Here is a 15,549-nt window from a genome sequence, read left to right as displayed (position 1 = left end):
TGCCGCAGCTCCTCGTTTGGACCTACGCTGATGTATCTCACAAATGTTTCGCCTTTGGAAGCACTTTAAATTCACTTCACTTAAATCCATGTATAATATTTCGATACCTCCACCGCACAAATTCACAACAATCGCTCACCGAATCAAATCCACTCATCTAGTAGCCGTAGAAGTAGGTACTAGTATGATGTTGGGCACGATATGGTGGAAGTTCTTAATATTATTAAAATAAGACATTGCGATATTTCCACTGACATTTATTATTACACAACGCGTTTCGTCGTTACAAACAACATTATCAAGTGTGGCTATTCTTAAAGAGTTCCTCCTTATATTGGTGTTTGAAGGGAGGGAGTAAGGTGGAGAATGGGGTTTGGGTGACGAGAAGTGAGGATATTGAAGGCTGTAAGGGGAAAGGGTCGTATTTTAGGGTCTCTGAAGAGGAGCAGTCACCCACAGCCTTCAATATCCTCACTTCTCTTCACCTAATCCCCATCCTCCACCTTACCACCTCCCTTCAAGAACCAAGATAAGGAGGAGCTATTTAAGACTTGTCACACTTGATAATGTTGTATGTAACGACGAAACGCGTTGTGTAATAAAAAAATCAGTGGAAATATTGCAATGTCTTATTTTAATAATACAAGAAGTACAAGATGAGCGGATTTGATTCGGTGAGCGATTGTTGAGCGTTTTTGCAGTTAAGGCATCTTTGTAAATTTGCATCCATACACTCACCACCAGCACACCTTGGTTGGAGCAAATGGCATTGCTATCGACCTTGAACGAATTTCAAGTTTTTATTTACGGACCACCCAGCTATACAAAAATACAAAAAACTTGCGAATGAAAAGTTCAAAACTGTTGATAGCGACTAAAAACTTCACGTTAACACGTGGGACTGAATTAAAACCTGAAAAAAATCATTTCTCTGAAAAAAATATCCTCAGGGATAGAGTAGACGCCACGCAACAACTTGAGTTACATTACATTACATCTTCGTGATATTCATAGTAAAGTTTTTAAGTACATGTATTAATTAAAGTAACAATTAGTTAAAGCATTAAATTATGGATATACGTCTTATTGCTACGAATTTTTCATTTTAATAAATTTAGCATCTGCAAATCAGCAAAATCCGTAATATAAAACTGAAAAAATGTGACGCGACCGATGGAGTGTTAAACTAAGAAACATATACTGACACTGCGTGTAACTCTCTTTGTGATTATCAGAAGATCATCGTGAAGGCGCGGAAATGTGAAGCTAATCCCTCGATTGCAAAACAGCCTGACATTGCGTTTAGACGGTTGATTTGAGTTTCTCACGTAAAACCATTTCTTGAAAGAGAAATTGATATTTATAATATGCAAAGGTTCATAGCAATATTATCCAAAACGCTATTTAACATATTCCTCACTTCCATTTTGAGGCATCGGAGTAAAGTTTTTTATGAAATTATTTAACTCACGACTTTAGAGAACTACTTTCTTCTCATTTTCCTTGTTTTTAATCACGACTAATACGAGCGACTAAATGTAGATAAAAATTGTCATCTTGCCGATATATGTTGAGTACATATAATGGTGCCATATTTGACTTAAGTTTGTGTTCGTCTCAGAAAATATGAAAAATATTTTATATTTCTTTAAATACACCAAAGGAAGTTCGCCATGAAAAAATATTTGACTTACCCGGGATTCGAACCCGGATCTCCCGATTGCCGGTCAGGCGTGTGAACCAGTTCCACCACCAAGCGAGCGAAATTATCTCACAGCGAACTTGGTTTGAATCCCGGCTAAGTCAAATATTTTTTTATGGCTAACTTCATCCTTTGGTGTATTTAACGTTGCACCCGTGCGCGTGACTGCGTACAAAGTCACTTGTTTCTGCAGTGCTTTTATATTTCTTTTTTTTAAAAAGCACATATGAAACTCACGCGTGGTGGTATTCGAAATTTTGTAGGAAAATGGATTTTTTACTCGGGAACTCCGCGATTAAGTCATGTACTCAGAAGAGCCTGGGATTGGTTTTCGGAAAGTAGAGAGCCTGTTGGAACCTTGCCTGTGGGAATGCATGTTTATAAGCTCGAGATGGTGGAGTGGCGTGGACATTTTGTGGTTAAGAATGACGAGAAGTGAGGGAGGGGGAAAAAGTGTATGACGTAGTTGGATTGACGCCAATTGGAGTCGAGAGTCTTTTGTTTTGCACGAATGTATCCGCACATGGCACCGTGGAGCCGCAATCTCGGCCGACATTCATGTGTTTCACACGTCTCTCTCCCTCCCTCTCCGCCTGTGGACTCGCCCACTACGAGAAAAAACGCCATTCAGAAAATTTCTTTTTCCTTGGCTCGTTGGCCGTGAAAAATATGAGTGAGGCAGCGGAAAAGAGGGGTTGTAAAAAAAAGATCCCTCTTATACGTCTGTACCGCAACATGAATTTCCACGATATTAATGTCGAAAAAAATGTGAATTCAGGCAGTCGAGGCACTTCAAACTCACCTAACAAGGCATTGCAGTCGTTGGAGTGGCCAGGAGAATGGATTCCAAAACTTTTCGTAACGGGAAATTATCGCTTTAAATTCTTTTTGAAAGAAGGTACAGATTTTATTTCAATAGTCTGTTATTGCCTCCGAACAATCTAGTACGCTTAATTAATTTTTTTCCACATGGTGTTTATTATAGATCATTAATAATTATGTAACAAATATCAAATAGCATCACTGCATTATTTTGAGTGCACTGAAGACAATGATTTTTACCGTGAAATCAGTTTAGTGAAAATTTTCAGTTTTGAGATAATGATTGGGATTACGTTCTCGGCGCATTCTTATAATAAGATTGCAAAATCATTTACCAACAACATATTATTCCATCCGTATGCAATAATTTTTCCTTTGAATAATCCTGAGGTAGTTTTTTATTTTTTTAATTAGGTGTATTGAGGTGGGTAGTAAGATGCCTCCACATTCTGCCAGGTAATCCTTCTTAGTTATTTGATGCGAGGAAGGAGTTGGCAATCCGACATCGACCATCATGTCTCGGTTGAAAATTTTCCTCGGGACTTTAAAAAGATTCACGTTTCTCTAACGTTTTCAGCTCTGCTTTGCGGAGCCACGAAATAAGATCGAGGAATTCGGTTTCTACGTTCCACACTGACACTTCATTTCCAATCATAGTTTCGGCACCGTTATACAGGGTAAGCATAAAATGTATCCCTGCTTGTAAAAATTTATTACCGAATAAACGTTAGGCATTATAATTTTATTTTGATGCTGTTACATAGGTCAGGGTTACTAGTTTTTTTTTAAGACCACTTACGCTATCAAACTTCAACGTGAGCTCCTCGGTAGCTTGGAGAATGTCGAAGCGGTATTCAAGTTTCCACCAGGTGTTTTCTTACATGCGTTCCTTCACAGTACCCACAGCAGCTTGTATTTCAGCCTTCAGTTCGTTGTCGTCAGAAACTGGTGTGGTGAAGACTCTGTTCCCGATATAGTCCCAGAAAAAGTTGTTATGTCAAACGGTTATGGTGTAATTTATTTTTATAATCAGGGAAAGACTTAGTATATCATTCTTTATTTTATTAAATGATTCATTAAATGCCAAGCACACATTTCTCAATTGAAAATTCAACTACGATCAGCATTTCATTAACGATGATATCCATGCATATGTTTTATTTTACATTCATGGATCAGATCAAGAGTTAGAATGAACTGATGGACCCATCGCCATTGCTCTCTCTAAGGTCTAGTAATAGGGTATTTTCCTTCATCAAAGAAAACGAAGGGCATTGATTGCGATTCGTTACCCAACATTAGTGTATTCATGATAAACAAATTATTTGGCTTTAGAAATCCGAGTTTAGAAGAATGGCAATGGTCAATTTTAATCGCATTTGAAAAAAGGCCAGAAACATCTCTTAATAATCACCTATTAAAACTGCCTAAGGTCGGAAGGTTTCCTTCGTTTGATAAGGTATTAATAATCCTTATTTAAGACAAGCCAAGCTACCTGCTAGCAGCCTGCATCGCAGTGGCGCACATGTCCTCACCCCAAGGTCACCTCACACGGCGACAGCGGGAACCAGAATGACATCACACGGTGTTTTCCCAGCATTCATACTTAGCCGTCGCGTTTTCGCGCACTTGAAAATTTTCAATTTTTATTTAATCGCTTAAAATAGTTATCGTCATTTAAAAATCTAAAAGTGTGAAATATGTACTCCAGGAGTAATAATCTTTCGATTTAGGCAATAAAAAATAAAAGGAAACCATCCTATTAAAGCAAGAAAAGATACAGTGATGTACACGTAACTTAACAAGTCAATTTATAAACCAATTCAGAGATGAAATTTTATACAAATATGCCATTTTAACTTAGCATTAAATTACAATTATTATAGCAAGTTCAAATCGTAATGAGGGAATTTATGATATAATATGATATTTTATAAAGTGTGAAGGTTTATTATTATCATTCGTCGCATCTCTAATTTTTGAAGCATCCTGGTGTCAGTGGACTTTTGATGATGCTAGAAATTTGGCAGTATATCCAATGGTTTGGAACTCTCAAATGCTTCTTTAAAACTTATCCGAATATGAATGTCGAACATAAAAGTAGTTTCTGTAGAAAAGGTCTTAAAACACACCCACAAAGTTCAGAAACGAGGGCATCCAAAGATGGAGATTGTTTAACTTCCTTGCTCATGCCTTCGTCTAACAAGGATATCAAAAGGCGAGCGGTCATTTCTCTCTGCCGATGCGAATCTCCGCGAATCACCCTGTAACGGGAAAATAAGAGATCCCTGCCTTGGAGACTGTTACCAGGGAAGAGAAGGCTGCCGATACCATTTCTTAAAGTTGATCCGTTGATTTCTCGCTTGGTTCGATGGTATAACTCGTGCTTTGCGGTCTTACAAGGACGCAGACGATATCAGTTTGTCCATGGGAGTTTGAGTTAAATTGAAAAATTGCTTCCAGGGGTTATCACTCGTCAGGCCGCAAGTCGAATACGCGGCAGGCATATGGGATTCGGCTCATAAGAATATAAGCTGTGAGCCAAATTATATTGTCATCTGGAATGGAATCCAGGTGGCAGCACTAAATTAGGTGTCATGGCCGAATAGAGATGATCGGTTGCGTTAGTACGTTCGTTTGTGTGAAACGATAACCAGCCAGCACTATGCCAGTATTTCTCTCTTAGCCGAACATCAGCAGCGTTATGATGGTTAAACATAGAAGGAGAAGTTCATGAGCAGCAAAATGTGCGGCTTTTATAATTGTATCAACCAGTGTGAGACAAATGCTGTCTCTCTACATAGATTAACCAAAACCCATAATTTGAGAAAGGAGTGGGAGCATGTGTTGAGAAAGGGCAAGAGTTAGCTGACTTACTTAAGAAAAAATCAGAATCTATAACACTAAAATATATGAAGGGCATGACAACGTCAATGTATTTTTTTATTCCTACTTAAAAGATGTTCGCGTAAGTATGGAAGTGCTAGAGGAGGGGATGCAGACAGAAGGAAGGTTGATCAAATTTGTAATAAATATCAATGAATTTTCAGCCATCCAATAAGCCAGGAAAGTAAGGGTTGGGGAGGTAATTAGAATCGTGACAACTGAGATTGATGTGAAGCGGTTATGAGTACGAAATCACTCGTGCCTCTCCTGCATCAAAACTCTCTCCTTCGCTATCACGGAAACCTCCCTTCATTTGTCATCTCTCGTCTGCTTCCCGACCACCCACCTCTCTCTCCACTTCGTTCACTAGTTCCACTGGAGAGCCTTTCAACGAACCAATTTCTTGATTCATCGTCTCCATGGCAAAGAACCTGTCTCTCTCCTCCACCCCATCAACAATGACCATTTCGTTCCATATCGCACAAAACACCTCAATTTGCACTCTGCGAATTCCCTTTTCCACGCCCTCTTTCTTTACTACAAGTATTTCTGACTCTTAATTTCTATTAATTCAGAATTTTGGGTGCATCCAATGAAAAATCGACTCCGGTCGCCATTTTTACTTTCGTTCTATCCCTTAAAGGGGTAAAAAAATCTTGAACAAAATTCTTCTTGCCCTAGGCATGGGCAAAAATTTCTTTCAAGCGCCAAGTGTCAATATTTTTCCATCATTAACTGGATGTTTTTTTTTGCATTATTAATTACTAATGAAGAGTTGATTAATGACGTCCCGTTCCATCATACAGCCAATTATATTTTTCAATTTCTAATGACAAATAAGAATATTTTCATGCGGAAAAAAATGAAGCGAGAAAAAATTTGAATTGATCGTTTATCCTTTATTTTTTCATTTTGTGGAGAGTTTAGACTTCGGCTGCGAATGCATCAAGATATTTGGCCTGCAATTATCAGTAATCAACTTCTCAGTACTTATAGAGGCTTGAAATATTTATGTATGCTTGTTATACAATTTGTTCTTCCCAATAAATAAATTTAGGAACTAGTTATATTAAGTCGTGTCAATTTTATATGAAGACGCTGTGTTGCCTCTTCAAACATTTTACAGTAAACTCAGAAAAAGCAGTCAAACTATTCTCCATATATGGTTCTATCCTGGTTGTGCGCTAACTCCAGATTATATCCTTTGATTTGAATGAAATTTATATGCATGAACTTTTATCGTTAATCCTTTCAGCATTAAAATGCATTGTATATAAATTCTAACTAATTGAAGTAGAATTCCTTTTTATGACATAGCGCATATAAAATATTTTTTCACCTTATTTCTCTCGAGCCAAATTCCAATTGGTTCGCTCTCAGCTCAGCCTTAAACCTTAACCAGTGACGTGCAATTCTCGTTACACTACGAGTGACGTGTGGTCTGGGAGACCGCAATAAAACCAAAACTCATAAAACGTTGCAAAGTCATTTTCATTGTTTGGTTTAATGTTTCTTTGAATTCTCAACTATTATACAACTCATATTTAATATTTTACATTCCCAATACGAACCAACTTTTTCAGTAAAAATTATTATATGAAACAAGATCAAAAAACTGATATCAAAAACACTTGAGTTGTTTTTATTATCGTGCTTTTTTTAATGAAGTACTTAATTATCCACGTTATGCAACTAAAAATTCTTTCTTAAAAATTATTAATTACTATTTTTATTCACGAAAAATCACTAGGAATTTATTTTTAACAACTTTTTGGACTATTTCCACCAGCATTACGTTTTTTGGTTTTTCCAATTTAGTGACGTGAGGTTTCACTGACCGCTACTCAAATTCAGTTGCGAATTTTCGGATGTAAACAATAGGAACGTTAAATTTTAAGAGAGCCATCACCTTATTAAACAAAATTATGAGGCTCAGAAGGATTGTAGATATTTTGAAATAGCAATTTTGAAAATATTCATAATTTTAGAAACGCAGCGGTCTCTCAGACCGCACGTCACCGGTAAAGGGTTAGAGCAGAACCACTTTTAGCCTTTGCTTAAGAACCTTACGCTCGTGAGAGTCGTCTTCCTATTTTCAGGCCAAGTTAGGATCGTGCACACTCCTTAATCCTTGATGATGCAGCCTTCATTTCCGCCGTATTCGTGTACCATTCTCACCCATTCCGTCTGTTTCGATTGTTAACGAAAACCTTTCCGTTGTGGCCGGAAATAAAAATATTTCCCCGAGGATCACTGCAGTTGGCCTTGCAGGCAGACTCAGAGGGTCCCTCCCCTATCTTGCCATTAGTTCCATCGCTTCGATCTGTGGCCTATCAACCGTACCCAATCGAATTTTTCCCTTCCTTAGCGCTACGACCTATTCCTTGTTTTCGTTGCATTTGCTTCTCAAGAGTGTGGTTTTCCTTCCAGCAGACCTTTTAGCAGAATGATTGGCCTAATGCTTCGGTGGGCGAAGTGTACTTCCTGTCCATTCTTTCCTTCATTCGTCTTTAATTCCATTTCCGATGATATCGGAGGCCATTTAATGAAATAGGACCTCAAACATCTAGTTCCGAAAAAGGAATTGAAGCTGTCATTTCCGTTATATGTGTTGATGATAATTTAGATTGGGCTGTCAGATAAATTTAATATGTTAGTTTGAAAATGTGGAGAATTCTTTCATCTATCCATATCCTGCTTTTTCCTTGCTACAGTAGGAATTACTACTACTAGGCTACGGGTTGGTGTGGTGGCTAAAATGTTGGCTTCTCATCCCGTGGGCTCGGTTTCAAATCCCGGCGGTGGCAGAGAATTTTCAGAGACTGCCCGAGCCCTGCTTGAATTTTGAGTGGAGAACATTTCAAGGACACCACTCCATCCGTCGGATGGGACGTTAAGCCGTGGTCCCTTTGGTGCCTTTCGTTAAGAACAGGCTAATGCCGACGCCGGGTTTCTCTCCACCCTACCTTCCATATTCCTTCCTTCCATATTCCTTCCTTCCATATTCCTTCCTTCCATATTCCTTCCTTCCTTCTATATTCCTTCTCTTATGGCGCAAATAACCTCAGCTGTCGGTCGCCTCCTCCAAATACCACACCATACCAATATCATCCAATTTTAACCAAATAATCCCCTTCAGCCTCTCACCTGTTACATCGCCATCGTGTTTCAAAAGGTTTTATTCACACCAAGTTAGTTGTCATTTACTTATCAAACTCATCTTTAAGCTTTTTCATCGCACAATTTGCGCGAGAAAAGGAAAGCGTATGAAATATAGCGTTGCGCATGGTTTCTATTTTACGAAGATCCATGATAAAATATGAACAAAAAATTGTTATTTCCACACTCAAATATAGATGTAACTCCACTACCATACATCCCTTCCTCCAACCTTGGCTTAGTTACATGAGAGAGTGTCTGTCTCATTGCCTTACAAAATGACAGTGTCGAAAAACAATAGTCGGTAGTTGAGTTTTTTATTACAGAATGTGGAAATTACAATTTTTTAACCTATGTTCATCATGGATGCATCGCATTTCCACCACTTGAAGCCCAAAAAGATTTCATTCGTTTTTCCACAGAGTTATACAAGATGTATGCTTTTTTTCTATCTCCTTCTCCCTAGATATTACTTTTGATAGCCTTCCCGATAGTCTTTTTTTTTCTTTCAGCTTCTTCCAATTCATTGGTTCTACCCTCCCTATTCCTGTGGACGCAACAATGCTTTTCACATCTCCACTCCAAACGGCAGCGGTCACCCTCTCATTTCCTCTCCATCGCCCTCATCCCTTCCAAGATGATCCTCGTCTCCATGGAGACCTCTGGCTATTGTTTGGATCCCTCCCCTCTTATTTTTTTTAAACGACTCACTTTTACGCTTTCTCTCCTTCCATTTCCACTGGTGATACTCTCCGTCTTCCCGTTGAAAAGACTCCTCGCCGCTTCAAAAGAACATCTCCTCGCCATTATCTCCTTCCTGACCTCGTTTCTCATTCCTCGCCAGTCTCACTTTGAATCTTACCCCAACTACCCCGTTTGTGTGTGTGTTAGATTGGGATCGCTAACAGGAGTCCCTTCTTTTTGACTGCGCGGATAGGAGAATTTCCATTGACGTCTCCCTCTTTGAAATAACGCGATTCAATTAAAAGTAAACAAGAAATAGGGTTTTGGAAGTGAAGCAATGAACTTTATCTCCGATACTGAAGAGTTTAGGAAAATATAAGACACGGTCTCAGGCGTTACTTTGTGGAACTGCTTCATCATAGAATAAAATAAAATTACTTTTTTTTATTCCACACTTTATTTCAAATAGCACGACCCGGGTTTCGGCGTCTCATGCTATCGTCAGGATGTTATTGATTGACATGCTGTCATCGTGCCGTCATTGGTTGCATAAATTTTCATGAAAATCGAATATAAGCCAAATACCTGATGATAGCATGAGATACTGAAGCCTGGGTCGTGCTATTTAAAATAAAGTGTGGAATAGAACAAAGTAATTTTATTTCATTCTAGTTCAGGATAAACACAGCAATTATGGCCCTCATTTTCATTGGAGGCTAGTATTTCCCTTCCTTTCCCAATATGTATAGCCCATCGTGGTAAAAAAAAACAAGTAAATTGTAATTAGGACCTCATTCGCGACGCATCACAAATTTTCGTCTGCGTCCATAATATTCGAGTTTGGGGACTGCTTTAACATTAGTCTTTACCTGAACTTTTTCATGCAAAAATTATGAAGGATACTACACACTTAAAGGTTACTTAGTATCAGTAACACTTTAAGGATTTGAAAAACTATTAAATATCTGAAAAAGAAAAGGAGACTTCGTTGATTTCCACTGATTTGTTTCGTTCGTACGACATGTTTCGAGCCAAAGAGGTCATTATCAAGTACAAAGAAACTTTTTTGGTTTTTTGTAATTAATAATGACCTCTATGGTTCTAAACATGTCGTAAGGAAGAAATAAATCTGTGGAAATCAACGAAGTCTCTTTTTCTTTTTTGAGTACTAACTTCCACATAGTTGAGCCGAATACAATTGAAAGAATTAAATATCTGATTGGTTGAAAATCATTTTGGCTTTAGGACGTTAATGGTTGCATTAATTTTCATGAAAATCGAATTTAAGCCAAATTTAATCTGTTTTCTTTCCTTTCGAAGGATTGGTATCCAGTTTATCTTGCATTCGTTAAAACAATTACCAGCTTGCCCTTCTGAGAAGGTTTAATGGCGCTCAAATAGTAGAAGTAGGAAGTTGAAAACATTTTTAGAATGGATATGTGACCATTTTGCAATTTCTAATGATCACTCAGCCTGCAAGATGATTTTTTTTCTAAAAAATTAAATAATACGTTATAGTTGATGGTCAACCATCGGACATTGATCAATTGATTGATTACCTCATAGCTGAGAGTTGAAGGCATAATTTGCTCTATGATAACAAGCAGGTGAGGATTTGTATAGTTATGACGGGATCCATTAAATTTTACTTTTAAAGGAGATAGGAACAATCTAAATAGGAATTGATAATTTTGTAGAGGAATAAGGCATTGCTGGAGGATCGTCTGTCGTGCAAAGGTTTTCAAACTGACAAGGGATTGAAGATAAGAAGTGTTGTAATTGGACAGTGAGGTTCCTAGTTCGTAATTATTTTATTTGAGAAATTTATTTTTGTTCACGTTCAAGCCGGATTGATTCGATATTATAATAAGGTGACCAGTTAACAAAATGGAGCGACAACAGAGTTCACTCTAATTTGGAACGAAGGAAAGTGATATATCTGCTGTATTTATCGCAAGAATATTGTTAAATTTTGGAGAGATTCTCATAATGAATCCTACATTCTTTAAAGTTTTACCGACAGTTCGGTCTAGCATTAGTTTCAGCACATGAAAACATCAATATTCTTTTGCTTCTTAATTTCCGGGATTTCAATTTCCTTACGCAGTCACGTCTTCCGTTGTAACCTGACATAATTCCACAACGAGGGCAGCACTCAATTACGATGGTAACGTTTAGACGTGTAAACGCGCCGTGGTTCCGATCGAGGTTGGTACGTGCGTAGTGTAAACGGGGTATAAAACTGGAGTTAAACCGGTGTAAATCCCAGAGAGACTCCACGTACTTATCATATCTTTAGAAGTGTTATTTAGGAATAATAGGAACTTGAAAGGCCTTAAAGAGTATTAGGAAGCCAAAAATTACTCGTATTTAGAAGGATTGTTTCTGAGCTCTTATGTCAAAGTGAAAGAGGTGAGGCAATGATTAAAAATTGCGGTGAAAAATTCACCCAGTTTTAGTTCTCTTTCTGGTTCGATTGCTTCCGTTCGCAGCTTATATTGGTGCTTTAATTTTCCATCATTAGTATATTTTAAACGCATATTTTTTATACGAAAGACCGGCTTCACTTTTTCCTTCCTCCAACCTTTTTTCTCGCTTCTATTATGAACTACCTGAATGGGGAGGTCTTTTCGTTGTTCTTCCCTAAATCTCACCTCGCTAACCAAGCTGACCCAGTTTAAAAACGTCCCTGCATCCAGATAAGAATTTTCTTCTCTTTATAGCATGAAGAAAAACACTCAAAATTGAATAGGGTGGTTTCCTTTTATTTTTTTATTGCCTAAATTGAAAGATTATTACTCCTGGAGCACAAATTTCACGCTTTTAGATTTTTAAATGACGATATCTATTTTTTGCGATTAAATGAAATGTGAAACTTTTCAAGCGCGCGAAAACGCAACGGCTAAGTATGAATGCTGGGAAAAACCCGCGCGACGTCATTCTGGTTCCCGCTGTCGCCGTGTGAGGTGACCTTGGTAATCTCAGATGATGTAAAACTCCTATCTACTCGTATAGACACTAGGTCCCTGTGACGTCACGTGGAGTGGCATCGCATGGGCGCCAATCTGGCCTTTTTCAAATGCGGTTAAAATTGACCATTGCCATTCGTCAGAACTGTGATTTCTAAAACCAAATAATTTGTATATTATGAATACACTAATGGCGAGTAACGAATTGCAATCAATGCCTTTCGTTTTCTTTGATGAAGGAAGCTACCCTTTTATATCACATGACATTTCAATTCAAACGCATTTCCTATTTTGTGTTTGAACACGTTTTGTTTTTCAACCCAAAAAAAATAATTTACTATCGAACAATGGATGAAAATTTAATTTGATCATAATCGACGCATTAGTGCACCAAAGTTAAAAAAAAATACCTATGAACCTGAATTCACATTGAATGGCCGCTAATTATTTATCAGGTGACGTGTATATTATACATAACATATTTAAACGGCAGATTTATCCCTCCATCGCGTGGAAACATTTGTTAAACTTTCTCACCGTGGGTAAGGAAATAAAATTCCATCGGTGAAAGAAAACAAAATCGCATCGCGGCTTTGATGTTTCTCAGCACACGTCTTCTCAAATTTTTTGAAACGGTATCCTCTCAAACAAGGAATTCCGGAATGTGCGGGAAAGACGCGCGGAGGAAGGAACTTAGCAGTGTCCCGGGCGGATAGATGTCGTTTCCATCGACCAAGGCCTCAATGGGAAATGTGAGTAGCTGTGACATTGTGCTACGCTTGTGTAGAGCACCTACCGACACTGATGCAAGGGACTAGTGGGGGGTAAATTCTCTTATGTTAGCCTAGATGTGAGAAAACGGTTCATCTATATAAAGACGAGGCTATCTCCGGGGAAACGATGTCAGCCGAAAGCGTTTTGGAAGTGTATTATAGCAAAACTTTGGGGCTCTGATTGTTGGCGGTTACCCATCAGCCATCACTGAGCCGTCATGGAAGTTCCCCGTGAAGTGCCTATCAATATGAACGCATAAAAATAAATCAAAAGCGATTAATTGACCTATAATTTCCTGAGCTTTTTTTGCGACTCTTTTCGAATGAGGTTTTGTATTACCTTTTTTGTGTTTCTGTGTTTCTAAATCTCTCAGTATTAGTGTTTAGGCAACAAATTTTGTATCACAGATAAATCTAAGGGCTCTATAGTCATGAGGAATATTTGCTGCCTGTGGCTACTGTTAATTCATGGTAGGTTGACTGAAAGAATAATGGTTGTAAAATAACTGCTTTCTGATTTTTTGGGGCCAGTTATTAATCTATTTGTCCTCTGCGCAAGGCAAACGAGTTTAATAATTCAGTAACCAATTAGGAAAGATTCTAGAGTGTCAATTACTCGTACAGTAACGTGATTCACTTCCACGTAATAGGACTGTGTTCCTAACCCATTCGAGGGAAAAGTTTCCATTAAAATATGTTATTCTCGAAAATAAAGGATTATTCTGCGCCGTAGTCAACTCAAAACACTCGCTTTAATTGTAATAGAACGAAACTTTCATCTTCTAACAGGTTAAGGGCGTGTCCTGACACCATCTACCACTAGGCTGTCCCAAAAAAACATTTTTTTGGAAATTCCAAAATCGTCACTCGGATTTCGATGACCCTTGAGTATACAAGGGTAGGCAAAAAAAGATTTTCGAAAAAGTTTAAATAATTAGTTAGCGAGGGGCGCCTAAATACCAACACCCTTAATTTATCATACGATTTCCAAAAAAATGTCAAATTATGGGTAATCAGGGTAAGTTATGGTCCTTTGGGCTAAAATTTCGTCGGTTTTTGCGTATCTTTCACCGTTTAGGCTTTGCGGCCCGCGCAGCCTGGCGCCAAGAGTGGCGCTAAGCGATGCGGCTCGCGCGACGCGGCGCAACTGACGGCTGAGGCCGTCCCCCTCCCCTCCACCACCCCTCCTTCCCACCTGCCGTCGCCCGCCATGTTCACATGCTTCAGTGACTCTCTCTCTCTCTCTCTCTCAAATTCAGATTTTGAACTCCTTTCGTAGACCAAGTCATGTCGGCACGTATGGTAATAATCAATCTTAATCTTATTTTGGAAAATCGTTATAAATTTGTTAGCCTACTGAGAAAATTATTCAACAAAGCCAGGTTTCAGTTGAACAAGCTCTTTCAAGTATTTTATTCGATACGTAAATATATTTATGCAAACTTCTTGATGTAATTTCTCTTTTGGACTTCCAGAGTATGAATCCACTGCATGAAAAGGTACCATTAATGTACACGCAAGTAATTTGTATTTATTTAATTGTGTTCATTCGATTTTTCTTTGTCAGAATCTCTCTGAGAACGAAGCTACTTTCTGCCAGGTCGAGAGTCATATGTTGGTTAATTTATATATTTTGTAAACGCAAATGGGTTTTCTTTAGAAATTTAAGCTCAGTCATTTTATCATGATCAAAAGATATTTTAAATATATTTAATAGCTATTTTGTGACGAGTCACCAACGCATTGTAGCCTTGACACTTATAATGTGTCATGTTACGGTAAAAAATTAGTATTATTTGATGAATTCATTTTAAAATTATAGGTTCAATATTTTTCAATATCTATGAATACGCTTAATGAATTACATTAGCAATGAATAACTTTACATTTAATAGACATTAAGGGAACTGATGCGAATTGATGATTTGACTGTGATATGAATACAGATTTAACAATTTTTTTTCTCGGTGAATACTTTCCTTTTGTAATTAAGTGCTAAATTTGTAAGTGATATAGACATCACAGTAACCGATGTTGCGGTAATTTTATTTTTTATGAGAAAATGCAAATTACTTATTTGTACATTGATTTAAAACCACTTGTCAATAAACAGATTCAAGTTGATTGTGCAAAATATTCAAACTCTAGAATTGATAATGTTTCTGATATGTACATAAATCCTTTAAAGGTACATGAAATACGTAACAAAAAAAAGCACATAAATTGTAGAAATTATGGTCCTGCCAAACATCATCAGATTTGTCGGTTGGTTCCATATAAAAGTAACGATTAAATGTTAAAAAAACCTCCACAAAATTCGGATAACATTACATAAATAGAATTTATGTAAAAACAGCCATAATTAGAATGTTCAATCGCTACACTACACTACTATTCAGGCAACACAATTAGTGAATACAGTTATTTCTGATAAAATGAGTCTCACAAAACAATGCAAGTAGGAAATGTAAAAAGCTTATGCTATATATCATTTAAATAGCATTTATGAAGTAATTACTTAAAATACACTTTGATTTAAGTACCGTTAAAAATT

General features: G+C 37.6%; 1 long non-coding RNA gene across 1 annotated transcript in view; it reads left to right on the top strand.

Moving 5' to 3' along the window:
- The window catches only part of LOC124155326, a 390,208-nt gene extending 377,253 nt beyond the window's left edge, over positions 1–12,955 (top strand). The window contains exon 7 of the long non-coding RNA XR_006864171.1: positions 12,875–12,955. This is a non-coding gene — a long non-coding RNA (uncharacterized LOC124155326). The remainder of the gene's footprint in view (positions 1–12,874) is intronic.
- The last annotated feature ends 2,594 nt before the right edge of the window (positions 12,956–15,549 follow it).

This window comes from Ischnura elegans, chromosome 1 (genome assembly GCF_921293095.1).
Source record: "Ischnura elegans chromosome 1, ioIscEleg1.1, whole genome shotgun sequence".
Lineage (NCBI taxonomy): Eukaryota > Metazoa > Arthropoda > Insecta > Odonata > Coenagrionidae > Ischnura > Ischnura elegans.
Note: the sequence above shows the minus strand (reverse complement) of the source record. Positions and strands in the feature narration are given on the sequence as shown.